This window comes from Tachyglossus aculeatus, chromosome 10 (genome assembly GCF_015852505.1).
Source record: "Tachyglossus aculeatus isolate mTacAcu1 chromosome 10, mTacAcu1.pri, whole genome shotgun sequence".
Taxonomy (NCBI): Eukaryota; Metazoa; Chordata; class Mammalia; order Monotremata; family Tachyglossidae; genus Tachyglossus; species Tachyglossus aculeatus.
In genome coordinates, this window is record NC_052075.1 from 7015183 (window position 1) to 7028451 (window position 13269).

Sequence of the window (13269 nt, forward strand, 5' to 3'; positions counted from 1 at the left end):
CTCAGAGTGTTGTTGGAGCTGGAGAAGAGGTGATTAACATTTAGGATGGACAAGATCTATGACTGAAGTCTATGCAGTCACAAGGATGATGAGCAGTCAGGGGTGGAGGAATTGAAAAGCTGTTTTAGGATTGTTATAAATGGTTAAAACATTTGAAGGTTGGGAAACTGAACCAAAATAGATGGACAAATCATGGTCAAGGACATGAGTCCATTCATTCAATCACATTTATTGAGCTCTTACTGTGTGTACAGCATTGTACTAAGAGCATGGGAGAGTATAACAATAAATGGGTACTTTCCCTGCCCATAATGAGCTTACAGTCCAGAGGGGGAGAGGGAAATATTCAAAATATTAGGATTCTTCGGCCTGCAAATTCCAAAGTGAGGAGATAGCAAGATTGCACATTAGATAATCTGATAGGTGGTGGGCAGGGCAAACATGGAATTGTTGTACATCAAGACCCAAAACAGAAGGACAAGAATGCACCCAATGAAGCTGGTCCAGGAAAAAATACTTCTTTGCACAAAATGGTAAGTGTATAGAATTAATTTTCTGAAAGTTGTTCCAACAAATGATACCAATAGGATTAAGAAAAATTTGGATGATAGATCCAAATTATGTTATTAAAGGCAAAAGTTAGGTATGCTTCAAGAAAATAGAGATTTAGGAAGAATAATCCAAACATTTGGGATGGTTGTCAAGGAGAGCAACCATTGCAGTGTTCCTTCAGGCATTCTTTGGAGTCATTCTCCAAGACAGACTATGGGGATGGTGGGATCATTTATTCATTCCATTGATCTGACCCAATATGGAATTGCTTCTGTTCAGATAAATGACTCCTATTTCAGAAAACATTACAGTATTACAGACTCCTATTGAATTGAATCAGAATACATCCACAAGGTCCCATCAAACTTTTTTTTTTTGCCTCACTTTGTTTTAAAAGGGTACTTGACATACCTACTATGAAGAGTGGATTGACCTTCTGGAATTTCAGATAGAGTGAAGACCTCAATTATTTCAACAGTAGTGTTTGTGATCTCCTACATTCCAGAGTCTTGCCTTGAGGATAAAAAGGAGATATTCAGGCTCAATTCAATCAGGTAAATTGGTTTTCTAGTTTATTGGCTCTTACTGAGCAAATCAGTTAATCTCTCTATGTCACTATAGCATCCTAAGGATCTTCAATTAAACGGAAGTGAAGTTATTAGAGCTAATATTGGTATGGAAAAGTAAAAATTCTATAAAACGCTAATCTCATGATGTACTAAAACAATCCTTTATGAATATGTTGTATTCAAATGGTCTGGTTTAAAGAGAATAATCTTATTCAAACACAGACAAATTCACAAGCATATACAGAATGCTGAATTGGATGAAGATTCCACTCAGAGATGATGCATGATTTTCATCTGCATCATTTAAAAACCTGAAATACAGTCATGGCTAAATCATGTGGATTGTTTAATTAATATGTATGATAAAATGGAAATGTGTTGAATCATAACAATATATAAGAGGTACTCTCAAGCACTTAATACAGTGCTCTGCCCACAGTAAGTGCTCAAAAAATATTAATGATTGTTCATGATTCACCAACGGAAGTCACACATTTTCTCTTTCTTCCAAATGAATTTTTAAGCCAAGGACATTTTGCAGTCTCTTGCAGATCATTTAAAACATTTTGGATCATCACCTTCTCTATTTCGAGGTATTTTTAATGCCCTCTTTTGTTTTTGTTTGCTTACTGCAACAGACTCTTGGAAGAAAACTTCAGGTGGTTCATATTGCTCAACTCGGAGAAACCCGATGTTAAAGTTCTTTCTTCCTGGTTCAGCCCAGAAAGCTCTGATAAGGGAACCTTGCTTTTATTTGACTTGTTCTTTTCCATATGACCTTGGGCTCCCTTCCACTGTAATCGTTCTGTAACTGGAACCACCAGTGATCTTTCATGTGGAGCTGGTTATGCTAAGGCATGAGAACAAAAAGTGCAGCATTATGACAAAATAATTGCTACAGCTTGTGGGAGATGACAACTCCATTTGGGCACCTGACTGCAAGCTTTTGGGTTCCATTAAACCAATGTGCTAAGGACTCTTTTTTTCCCTCCTACATGAATGGATAAATATGGGGGTTATAGAAAAAAATGTATGGTTATCTTTTGTATTCCAAGATGGCGTTGGTATTATTTTCTATATGTATGAGGGTAACTTCCAAGTTAGGTGCATGTTGAATAATATTTCCAGCATAAGAAGAGTGACCTCACCATCTGTGAGGCAGATAATGTTTAAGGCATGGACCAGTTTGGGCCCCTTGTTGGTGGAAGCACTGTTCAATAGCATCCTGGAGAGGTGTAGGGGTCAAGGTGGATGGAGAAGTCTCCAGGAATCAAATTAAACAAATGTAGAGCTGGGTCCAGTAGGTGGGTAGTTTATAAACGAGATGGAAAATTATTCCTGTGCATTATTTCCAAATGAGAATATTTAAGGACTGGATGAAGGTGCATTTCTTAGAGTCTTTACAATCCAGCATTTGATTGATCAAAGGTTTATGGCTTCGATGGAACCAGACAGACAACCACTCTCCCTCGCTTTAAAGTCTTATTGAAGGCACCTTTCCTCCAAGAGGCCTTCCCAGACTAAGCCCCACTTTTTCTCTTCTCCTACTTCCTTCTGTGTCACCCTGACTTGCTCCATTTGCTCTTCCCCCATCCCAGTTCCAAAGCACTTATGTACATACCTGTAATTTTACTTGTTTCTATTGATGTCTGTCTCCCCCACTCTAGACTGTGAGCTCGTTGTGGTCACATAATGTGACTGTTTATTGTTATATTGCAATTTCCCAAGCACTTAGTACAACACTCTGCACACAATAAGCACTTAATATGATTGATTGAATAAAACCGAATAGTTTGAGGGATAAGGAAAATGTGCTCATGTCATTATGTGCTTACTTTCTCACTCTGTTTTGTTACAGGCCATGAAGACAGTGAACTCTGTGTGGGCAGGAATGTGTCTGTTGTTATATTGTCTCTCCCAAGCACTTAACACAGTGCTTTGCACACACTTAAGCGTTCAATAAATACAATTGAATGAATAAGGCAATTAATGTACAGAGGGGGATGACATTTTGAGTAAGCCAGTGCCCTTGGATATATTTTCCTTCTGTACACATACAACCTCAGAGCCCCATCTCAGATACTGCCTGAATCTCCCCAAAGCGAAGAAAGGAAACTGCTACCATTCCTGATTACTTTTCCCCCTGAACACTGAGGCATGGCTGTACTCACTTTGGGATTTTGTAATGCAGAGGAAAATTTGGGTTCCCTTCTGGACAGAATTAGGGGTATTGTTACTGTATACTAGTAAATCAGGATCAACCCCAGCCATGCTGTGTTTAGGAGGCTCAGAGACAGGTATGGAGCTAGAAATTCCACACAAGAATTTGTTAAGATTCCATAAGCTCCAGAGGCTATGGCTGAGTTGCACCCATACACAGGCCACCCAAACCAGACATTCTGACAGGCTATTAGAGGAACAGTTCACAAGATAATTATCTGCAGCTCCTGAAGGATTTTTAGACTGATTGGCACACCATCCGCATAGAGATCAGCCTTAATTAATTGGCCATGTGGGCTGAGACCTCATGCTGCTTGAGAGATCCAGGGAAACCCTGGGTTTAAGATGAAATGATCTACAGGATGCTAGAGAAGCAGCATGGCTTAAGCACAAGGGCTTGGGAGTCAGAGGTTGTGGGTTCTAATCCCTACTCTGTCCCTTGTCAGCTGTTTGACTTTGGGCAAGTCACTTAACTTCTCTGTGCCTCAGTTACCTCATCTGTAAAATAGGAATTAAGACCCTGAGCCCCATGTGAGACAACCTAATTACCTTATATCTACCCTAGTGCTTAGAATCAATCAATCAATCATATTTATTGAGCGCTTACTATGTGCAGAGCACTGTACTAAGTGCTTGGGAAGTACAAATTGGCAACACATAGAGACAGTCCCTACCCAACAGTGGGCTCACAGTCTAAAAGGGGGAGACAGAGAACAGAACCAAACATAGAACAGTGCTTGACACATAGTAAGCATTTAACAAATGCCATAATTGTTATTATTAATGACATTTAGAGCCAAGTTAACCCACACTAACCTTTCTTTTTATCCCCCAAATACTTACCACCTGAAGCAAATTAGGCCTAGATTTTCCAGGACAGGAGTCAGAGCCTCCTATATCCTACCCAGCTCTCAGTGAAATAGAGCCAAATCCCTTTCCTCTCTCCTCTTCAGAACTCAACTCCACCCCCAGAATGGAGAATGTTCCATCCTATTGGCCACTAAACCACAGCCTGCCCAGATTATTCCAAACACCCTGTAAGGTGGGAATAGATTGTACCAATCTACTTCCACCCTGTGGTTTGGCTAACATGCATTACTCTCATCTCACAGTTCTGAATGAGTGCATGCCAGTAGAGCAGATGGGCCACAGAGGATCTGAAAACCAGACAGAAAGGGAAAAATCAAAGATAAATTAGTTTATTACATTTCTTTCATACCTCCCCTGCCCTCTTAGGCTGCGAGTCCCATGCAGGGCAGGGATGTGTCATATCTGATTGTATTGTCTCCATCCCAACACTTAATACAGTGCTTAGCACATAGTAAGCACCTAACCCATACCAAGGTCATTATTATTAGAAGCTTTGAGGAGATCTTAATACCAGTACTTGGAACCGTGCTTGGCACATAATAAGGGCTTGACAAATACCTTAAAAATAGAACAGAACCAAAGTACTGGATTCTGCCATACACAAAGCCAAAGGCACAGCTAGGGTCTCACCACGTTGGCTGTATGGCAGATTGCCAGACCTGCACATCTCAGAAGTGTAAAAATCTCACTGTCAACAGCACCATATTCAGATCCAAAGGACAGCTCTAAATAATGTGTTTCATATATATATATATATATATATATATATATGTATGTATATATATGCATAGATGTGTGCCTATATATAGATAATTACATATATTATACCTATAAAAACCTACTATATGTATATATATATAATGGAAATGTGTAGATGCATACTACCATACACTAAAATACATACATCTTATGTAGGGCATCAGTCTGATCTCTACTGAAATGCTTTTGGCTAATTTTTGTATTGCTGAGATATATTTAACGTTTAAAATTGAACTTCTTTCACCCATGAGTATGTGCCTCCGGGGAATAGGCTCCATAACTTAAAAATTGGAAAAATGCAAAAGAAATAAACAGCAGGTGGGAACAAGGAACACTGAGGAAATAGCCTGCACAGCATTGTTCGAAACAATCCAGTTTTGATGTCTGTTTTTAAGACTGAGCTAAAGGAGAAACACATGAACTCATTCTATCCACTTATTTTGGAAACTTGATTTCAACCTTAGTCTCTCTGCCACTGATCTCGTTGACTTAACTGTAACTACCCGTTGCTAAATTGGGATGTTGCACAGCCTAATACCTGGTAATAACTCCTTAATGTGAGTTAGGTCTGCCATGCATTTCTAGAAGACTCATGAAATAATTTTCAGTATCACAATTGTCCAGAATTACTCATCTGTATTTCTTCTCAGTGACAAATCCCCTTACCTATGCTTTCCATTATCTACCACTGCTGGTATTCTGCCTTCACTTCATTTTCTGTTATATAGGAAGTAACATCAAAGACAACTAGTTCCTGACTAGTTTTGCAAATAGGCTAAGATGACATTTTTGACATTTTTCCACTTTTGCTGTGGGGGAGCAAAGCAAAGTTGCCCCCAAATATATGTTCTTGAACCCCACCACTTTTCGACGGACTGAAAGTACTTGCAGTTAATAAAATGAAATGGCAACAGACCCTGAAGTGTTGATTTAACAGGAAAGCCTCACATGGTTTTAATCTACATTTTACACCAATATAATTGGGAAACACAATGATCCCAGTAGAGGAATGGTGGAAGGGGAGTGAAAATGGAAGGAAAAGTGTTGGGGGAAGCCAGTTCTGGTTTCTCTTTGCCTACCAACCTCTGTCAAGTCTCCCTTTCATGGCAGTCAGAAGAATGTTTTCTTATTCCCTTCTCTTCAAAGCCATGGTGAAAAAGGTAGCAAATTTAGCAAAATCCCACTCGATGAAAGTCATGGGAATTTCCCTAGAGGAAATGAAATGGCCTTTCAAATCTTCCAAAGAGGTTGGCCTATTTCTTATAATTATTGTTCAAATATTTTTCCTTTGATGATTACAATGTTGACAGGAGGGGGAAATGAAGTAAGAATTCACTGGTTAAACATCCACTGTAAGAAAAGAGGTCTTCACATTCGTTTGCTGAAAAGTGAAAAAAGAGCGAGGAAGCATTTGCCATCCATTTCAATTATGGATATTTTTGTAGTAAGGTAGCTTCTCCCATAACTTCCGTAACTCCGTGCTTTGAGTAGACTGTTGTTGGGAAATCGGGGAACATTCTTCCCACAGCACCCAAGGGTCTGATTAGAACACGATATGATATTGGAAGAAATGGTAGTGTCCGTACATGAGGCATCGGCCAAGGTGCATGTTTGAAAAAGGAAGTTTTCCTTAATGTGGAATTCTTCAGGAACGTAACCCTTACGCTTCTGGAAAACCGGGTCTCTCTCTTTTCCCTGAGAAACAAAGTGACTTTTTCAGTGGAAGAGAGGGGGCACCCCTTCACTTTTTATCCCACTCACCTGAACTCTGGCACGGCTACAGTAACACTTAGGCTAATCATCGCTTGTCTTGCTCGCCCTACTTATTTTCTGTTCCAATGCATTCTGCTGGCCCTCTCCACTCGCTATTTATGGCCTCTACTTTGTTTCTCTATTATTCTTTTCCTAGTTTAGTTTTCCTCCCTTCCCTTTCCTTTTTCATCTTTTCTCTTTCCCACCCTCTTCAATTTCGTTTTCAGAAAAGCTTCTTAGAAGAGGCAGAAGATAATATACCAGGCTACAGCCAATGCCAAAGGTAGAGAACGGACAGATTAATACATTCTTCTAAATTAAGAGGGAGAAAGATTGAGACAGCAACTGAGAAAGAGAGTGAATGAGGGTGAGGTAAAGACACTCCATATGGTTGCTAGAAAACTAAAACCCTTCTTTATTCAGAAATGGTACAAATTAGACACTACCTTGAGTTCCTTCAATCTCCCATTCTTTATTTCATCTCTTGTCTTGACATTCAGTCTGAAGTATTTCCTCTAACAGAGAAAAGGGAGTTTTTCAAACTCAAGAGCCTAATTAGGAACAAAGTTCCCCCATCCTTTCACCATTCCATTCCAACTTCAGATTCTCTCTACTGCACTATCCACAATGGGGGCATTTATAATCAAGAGTGTCCCGGTAGGAAGCCGCACTCACTGATTGAATAAAAATGGGAGCCACAGACAGAAAATAGACACAAGTTCAAGTAGTGCATGAACCTGCTTTGTGTCTGTTTTTTTTTTTCTGAATGCAACAATGGTTAGACACATAACATACTGGAAATACCATGAACCGACTGGGAAAATTCAGGACTGCCATGTATACTCAAATTTAGACCACGTAGGACAGTTTGAAGAATGATTTCCAAAAGTCACAGGTTCAGAGAGGACACACTGTTTTGATTTCTCATTTCTCAGCTTTAGGAGGTGCCTTTATCTCATATTGGTAGCAAGGCTTAGACCTCTCTAGTATCTTATTTTGAGGGGTGTGAGCGGTGATGGAGGGTCTGAAAATGCTTCAGTGGCTGGCATGGAGGGGTGAGCCTCCGAACCCTGTTTAAACCATTAATCGTCTCACCTGTGGCACAGCACTTAGAACAGTGCTATGTGCATAGTAAGCACTTAACAAATGCCATAATTATTACAGTGGTTCTGAGCGAAAACCATGGTCTTCCACATTCTTTCTCAAGTAAGGATAACTAGGAGGCACGTAGCGTGGCTTAGTGGAAAGAGCACGGGCTGTGGAGTCAGAGATCATCAGTTCAAATCCCGGCTCTGCGACTTGTCAGCTGCGTGACCTTGGGCAAGTCATTTAACTTCTCTGTGTCTCAGTTACCTCATCTGGAAAACGGGAATTAAAACTGTGAGCCCCAGGTGACACCCTGATCACCTTGTAAACTCCTGAGTGCTTAGAACAGTGCTTTCTTTGCACATAGTAAGTGCTTAATAAATGCCATTATTATTATTATTATTAGGACTCGGATGGTACCAAAAACAAAGTGTGCAGTCCTGGTTCAATTGAACTGGCAGAAATCTCTAGAACTCTGAGACTGCTTTCTTCCAGGAGCTGGGACACTGATGGTGATGGTGATTACGATGAATCAATCGATCACTGAAATTTATTGAGCCCTTACTGAATGCAGAGCCCTATACTAAGCACTTAGGAAAGTAGAATGCAATCAAGCTGGTAGACACGATCCCTGCCCACAAGGAGTTTACAGTCTACAGGGAAGATATGCATTAAAATAGTTTAGGGATAGGGGAAATAATAGAGCATAAGAATATTTACAGAAGTGGGATTGAGGTGAGTATCAAAGTGCTTAAGGTTTACAAAGGGCGCAGTCAACCCAGGGGGAAGGTGGATGGGAAAATAAAGGACTTAGTCTGGAACAGCTCTTGGAGGAGATGGGATTTTAGGAGGATTATGTGATTTTACATGGGTGAGGTAATTTATAAAGCAGAAGATTTGTCTGAAGGCCGGTTGAAGTAGCTACAGCACAGGCCCGGGGGTCAGAAGGACCTGGGTTCTTGTCTCGGCTTCACCATGAGTCTGTTGTGTGACCAGGGGCAAGTCGCTTTAATTCTCATTCCTCAGTTACCTCATCTATAAAATGGGGATTAAGACTGTGAGCCCAGTGTGGGGTAGGAACTGTGTTCAACCCAATCATCTTGCATCTATCCCAGCGCTTAGTACAGTGCCTGGCAAATATTATTATTATTATTATTATTATTATTATTACTAATAAAGCTCTTAAGTGAAAATGCATCATTCCAAACTTAGTAGCGAGACTGAGAGCTGCCTGTTTCTAGCCAGTAATAGCTACTTTTCATGGCTTCATTTTAACCAAGCAGAAATGTCTTTTTCCTTGATTCAGACAAAGGCTAGTACAGCTGTGGAGATTTCCTATGGATCTACTTTCCTTTGACAGCAGGGTAAATATTATCCCTCCCTCCCCCCCCGCCCCACCCACCACACCACACCACCTATGGCTCTGGTCATGCTCCTTGATTTGGTTGGATCTCAATCTAGCACCATGTTTGTTGATACTCTGACCTTGAGTGACAGAGTGCCTGGAGGGTTTACTCACCTCAGTAGACACTAGGTCTAAAAAGTACTATTATATCCCATTCTATCCTGGTTAGTGCTCTCAGATGATTCCATGAGAACAGAGTGGTAGGTGAAATAAAGTTAAACAACTATTGTTTCCTGTTGTGGAAGAAGAGCAGGTAATCCCTCCCCAATTTGCAAATTAAGGAACTTTGGAAATAGCCATTCATTCAAAGCTATAGGTGACTTGATGCAACCTGTCTTTCTTAACAGAACTCCAGGATGCCAAGTGCAGATCACTCTTTTACTTACCACCTCATCTCCACGAGGTAAAAACGCTCACCCTAGCAGGCAGATCTGCTTGGAAAATGGAGTTATTTCTTAAACTTGAGGACACTGAGAGTTCTCTCCCAGCCCAATGAAAAGCGAAAAGTGGATTAATATTGCACTTGCAAAATTTAACACCGAGACAGGAAACTCTGTCCAGCTGAGCTCCTGACTGTCTCAGGGGCTGGCGCCTCGCCTCACTAACACTGAATGAGAGTAGGCGGTCCCCAGGAGCTTAAAGAAAAGCTGCAGGAAGGGGGGATTTGAGGAGAGAGAGGTGAGAGGGGCTTAGAAAAAAGGGGCAGGATAGGAATACTTAGCAGTTCTGTTTTCACAAAAACCATGGTACTGGTGAAAATTACATGCCTCACATTTTTATTTACTTGCACGATTATGTTCAGCCTTGGTTTAGGTTAAAACACCTAGGAATTTTCATTAGTCAAAGGAGATGCCAGTTCCTATCATCTGTACTCATCACCAAGGCCAATCAAAAGGACTTTCTGTTGCTCTTGAGCTTCAAAAGACTGAGTTCAGAATTATGACCCTCACATGGATTGGGGGCTTTGGTTTGAACAAACAAAAAAACCCCAATCAAATAAGGTTCTTTATCAACGACATTTTTGTAACAGTAGCTGCAGAGACTGAGTCACTAAATTAATGACCATTCGAGGAACATAAGTTAAGTGTGACAGTAACATTACAAAACTCCCTAGTCAATTTTTAATACTGGATGAAAGTTGGGGAAGGAGAAAAAAGGGCAAAAAGAGGGGGAAGGAGGTGGAGGGAATTTGGGGAGCAGGGGAAAAAAGAGAGAATATGAAGTGAAACAAAGACAAATGTCAAAGAAAGTGGAAACATATTTCATTGGTGAAAGCAAAATTGAAAACATAATCACATTTTTAAAAATACTTCTATAAGAATTCAGATCATCTCCATTAACAACCATGAGCCCCCATATCACAGGGTTAAAATAAATGATACTGTGAAAATCTCAGCACAGAAAGACCATTTTGGGAAAACAGTTCAGATGGCTGACCTGGACTTTGAGTGCTAGTGTTACATCAAGGAATGAAGGAATAATATTAACTTCTATTCATTAGCACATTGCAACTAGTGTTAAGGAGTGATCGATCGACCACAGACACAGGTGCCTTAGAGAAAATGTTCTTCCAAGAAGAAATCTTTTATTCATAAATTTTAAATTAAAGGTGCTTGTTTTTTTTGAAAGCTAAATCCAGAAATGAATAAATATGCTCATTAAAGGGAGAAATACCTCATATTTTAATAAAATAAATGCATTTTGCATCTTCATTTCCGTCTGAAGACATAAAAACCCTTCCATATGTTTTCAGATGGGACATGGAGGAGAAGCCAAAGTAATAACAACAATCAATAATGACAACAACTGAAATTAGAAAATTGTATACCTACAGCCAGAGCCTGGGACTGCATCGTGAATACTGTTAATCAAATCAGACTTGGAGCATTGCAACAGGAGATCGAACTTGATGGAACAGGTGACTGTTTATATTTTAATGGTCAACCTTAGCATTGAAGTGAAGGCAGCAGCTTCTCTGAACAGATGCTGGGCTTCATCACAAAGTCCTGGAATTTTTTTTAATCTAAAGATCACACTGACAAGAACCTTCCTACAAATGGGTCTAATCAGAAAGAGTTGGGCAATTGAGAGGTTCCACTGAGTAAGTCAACAGTATTTCCCGGGAACCCATCTGCCCAAGTCACATAGAGGACAAGTGGCAGAGGTAGAATTAGAACCCATGACCTTCTGACTCCGCGGCCCATGCTCTATCCACTAGGTCATGCTGCTTCTCATTCTAGATAGAATAAGTCCCAACCCCTACCCTCAAGCAGCTTACATGGAGGAGGAGAATGTGCAAAACACATAAATACACAGGTATTCAGCTAGCCATAGCGACTAAGAACATGGCAGACACAGGTAGCAGGGCAAATATGTCAATTTAAAAAGCTATAAAATCCTGGAAGGAATGGAATTAGGTCAAGGTAATCTGGGAGAGCTTCCTGGACAATGAGGGTGTTTATTTAAAGAATGTCAGAGATGTAGTTTGGCCAATGGAAGAGGGAGGGAATTCCAGGCAATTACACATTAGTATATATTTGAGTTTTTCCAGTTTCTTTTATGTGAGTTGACTAAGTTCAAGGTTAAAAGAGGAAAGAGTTAATATCCTCTTCTGGCTCTGCTATCATTATCATCACCAGAAAGAGAATGGAGACTGGGAGAGAATATTTAATGGCCAACCCAGGTTCGTTTATATGAATGCCCCTGCCGACATAAGCCAGTAAATGTAGAATATCTTGCTCTAAGATTAATTCCTATTCTTCCAATGACTGCTGCAGTGCCCTAATGTCCAACTGAATGAATGTCAGTCCTACAAGCTTCCTTCGGCAAATCATTTAGTCTCTTGATACCTCTTTTTCCTCCTCTGAGAGTACATCTGCTCTCCCTTTCTTTAGCCTGTGATTCCTGTGTGGGACAGGGATTGTGTCTGATCTGATTATCTTCAATCTATCCCAGTACTTAGCACAGTGCTTTGTCCATGATAAAGGGACATAATAACCTCTCAAAAAATATCGTCATTAATATAGAGCTTGAGTCCCCCTTTGGATCGGGAAGCATGAGACCTTTCAGGTGTGAGGGAGAAAAGAGCTTTTTCCTCCCCTTCGGTCCTAGATTCTTAAGTCCAGGAGACAAGGGTAACTAGCTTATTTTCTTCAGGATCAGTTTCCTGATTGTAACTTTCCATAAAGTTCAATAAATCCTGACACGTTTCAGGGACATAAGAAGAGGTAGAGTTCAAAAGTACTGAGGCAGTATTTTAAGAAATGATTGATTTGGGCAGCTTTCAAAGTCAGAAGGTCAAGAAGCAGATAAATGAGTATCAGGTGAGAGATTTTAATAAACATTCAAACGCATTACACTGTATGTACTATCATGTGCTTGGAACATCTTAATAATTGCCAAAGAGCTTCATTAAGCATGATCTTCCTCTGTCTTAGCCTTCTAGTTTCTTTCTAATTATACTATTACTATTCTCTTCTAACTTGCCTGTCCTGCAGTTTCATCTGCATTTCTTATTACACCTAATGTCATGCTGAACTGATTTTATAGGAGGCACATTTTGTAGCTTGGGATAAAGTGCCACTCTTAGAAACCCTGAAATTCTCATTCTGAAATTTTAATTTCTTGTGAGAAAAAAGTTACAAATTATCCTTCTTGTAGGATATTGGAATCAGGCTTATTGGTCTAAGGAAAATTAGTCCTAGCACACTGTCTACCATCTTTCCATCACTTTCAGTACTGGGGGAACCCATCTACCAAGTCTATAATACTGTACTCTTCTAAGCGCTTAGTACAGTCTTCTGCACCGATTGATTATTTATCAAGAACTCCCTCTGTGCAGAACATAATATCAATCAATCCACGATATTTATTGAGTGCTTACTATGTGCCCAGAATGTTCTGCACACACTAAGCGCTCAATAAATATGATTGAATGAATGAATGAATTAGCAGTCACTTTCACTACTCATAATGAGTATACTAGGTGCTGTGGGTGTGGAAAAACAAGTTCTGGCCCTTCCCAGAAGCTAAATGGATTTATTTCCCAAAATCTTC

The 13269-nt window shown here is 40.0% G+C and overlaps 1 long non-coding RNA gene across 1 annotated transcript in view; it reads left to right on the forward strand.

The window, feature by feature from the left end:
• Positions 1 to 955: 955 nt before the first annotated feature.
• LOC119933517 overlaps positions 956 to 13269 on the forward strand; it is a 34399-nt gene continuing 22085 nt past the window's right edge. Inside the window, exons 1-2 of the long non-coding RNA XR_005452557.1 lie at positions 956 to 1106; positions 10967 to 11131. This is a non-coding gene — a long non-coding RNA (uncharacterized LOC119933517). The remainder of the gene's footprint in view (positions 1107 to 10966; positions 11132 to 13269) is intronic.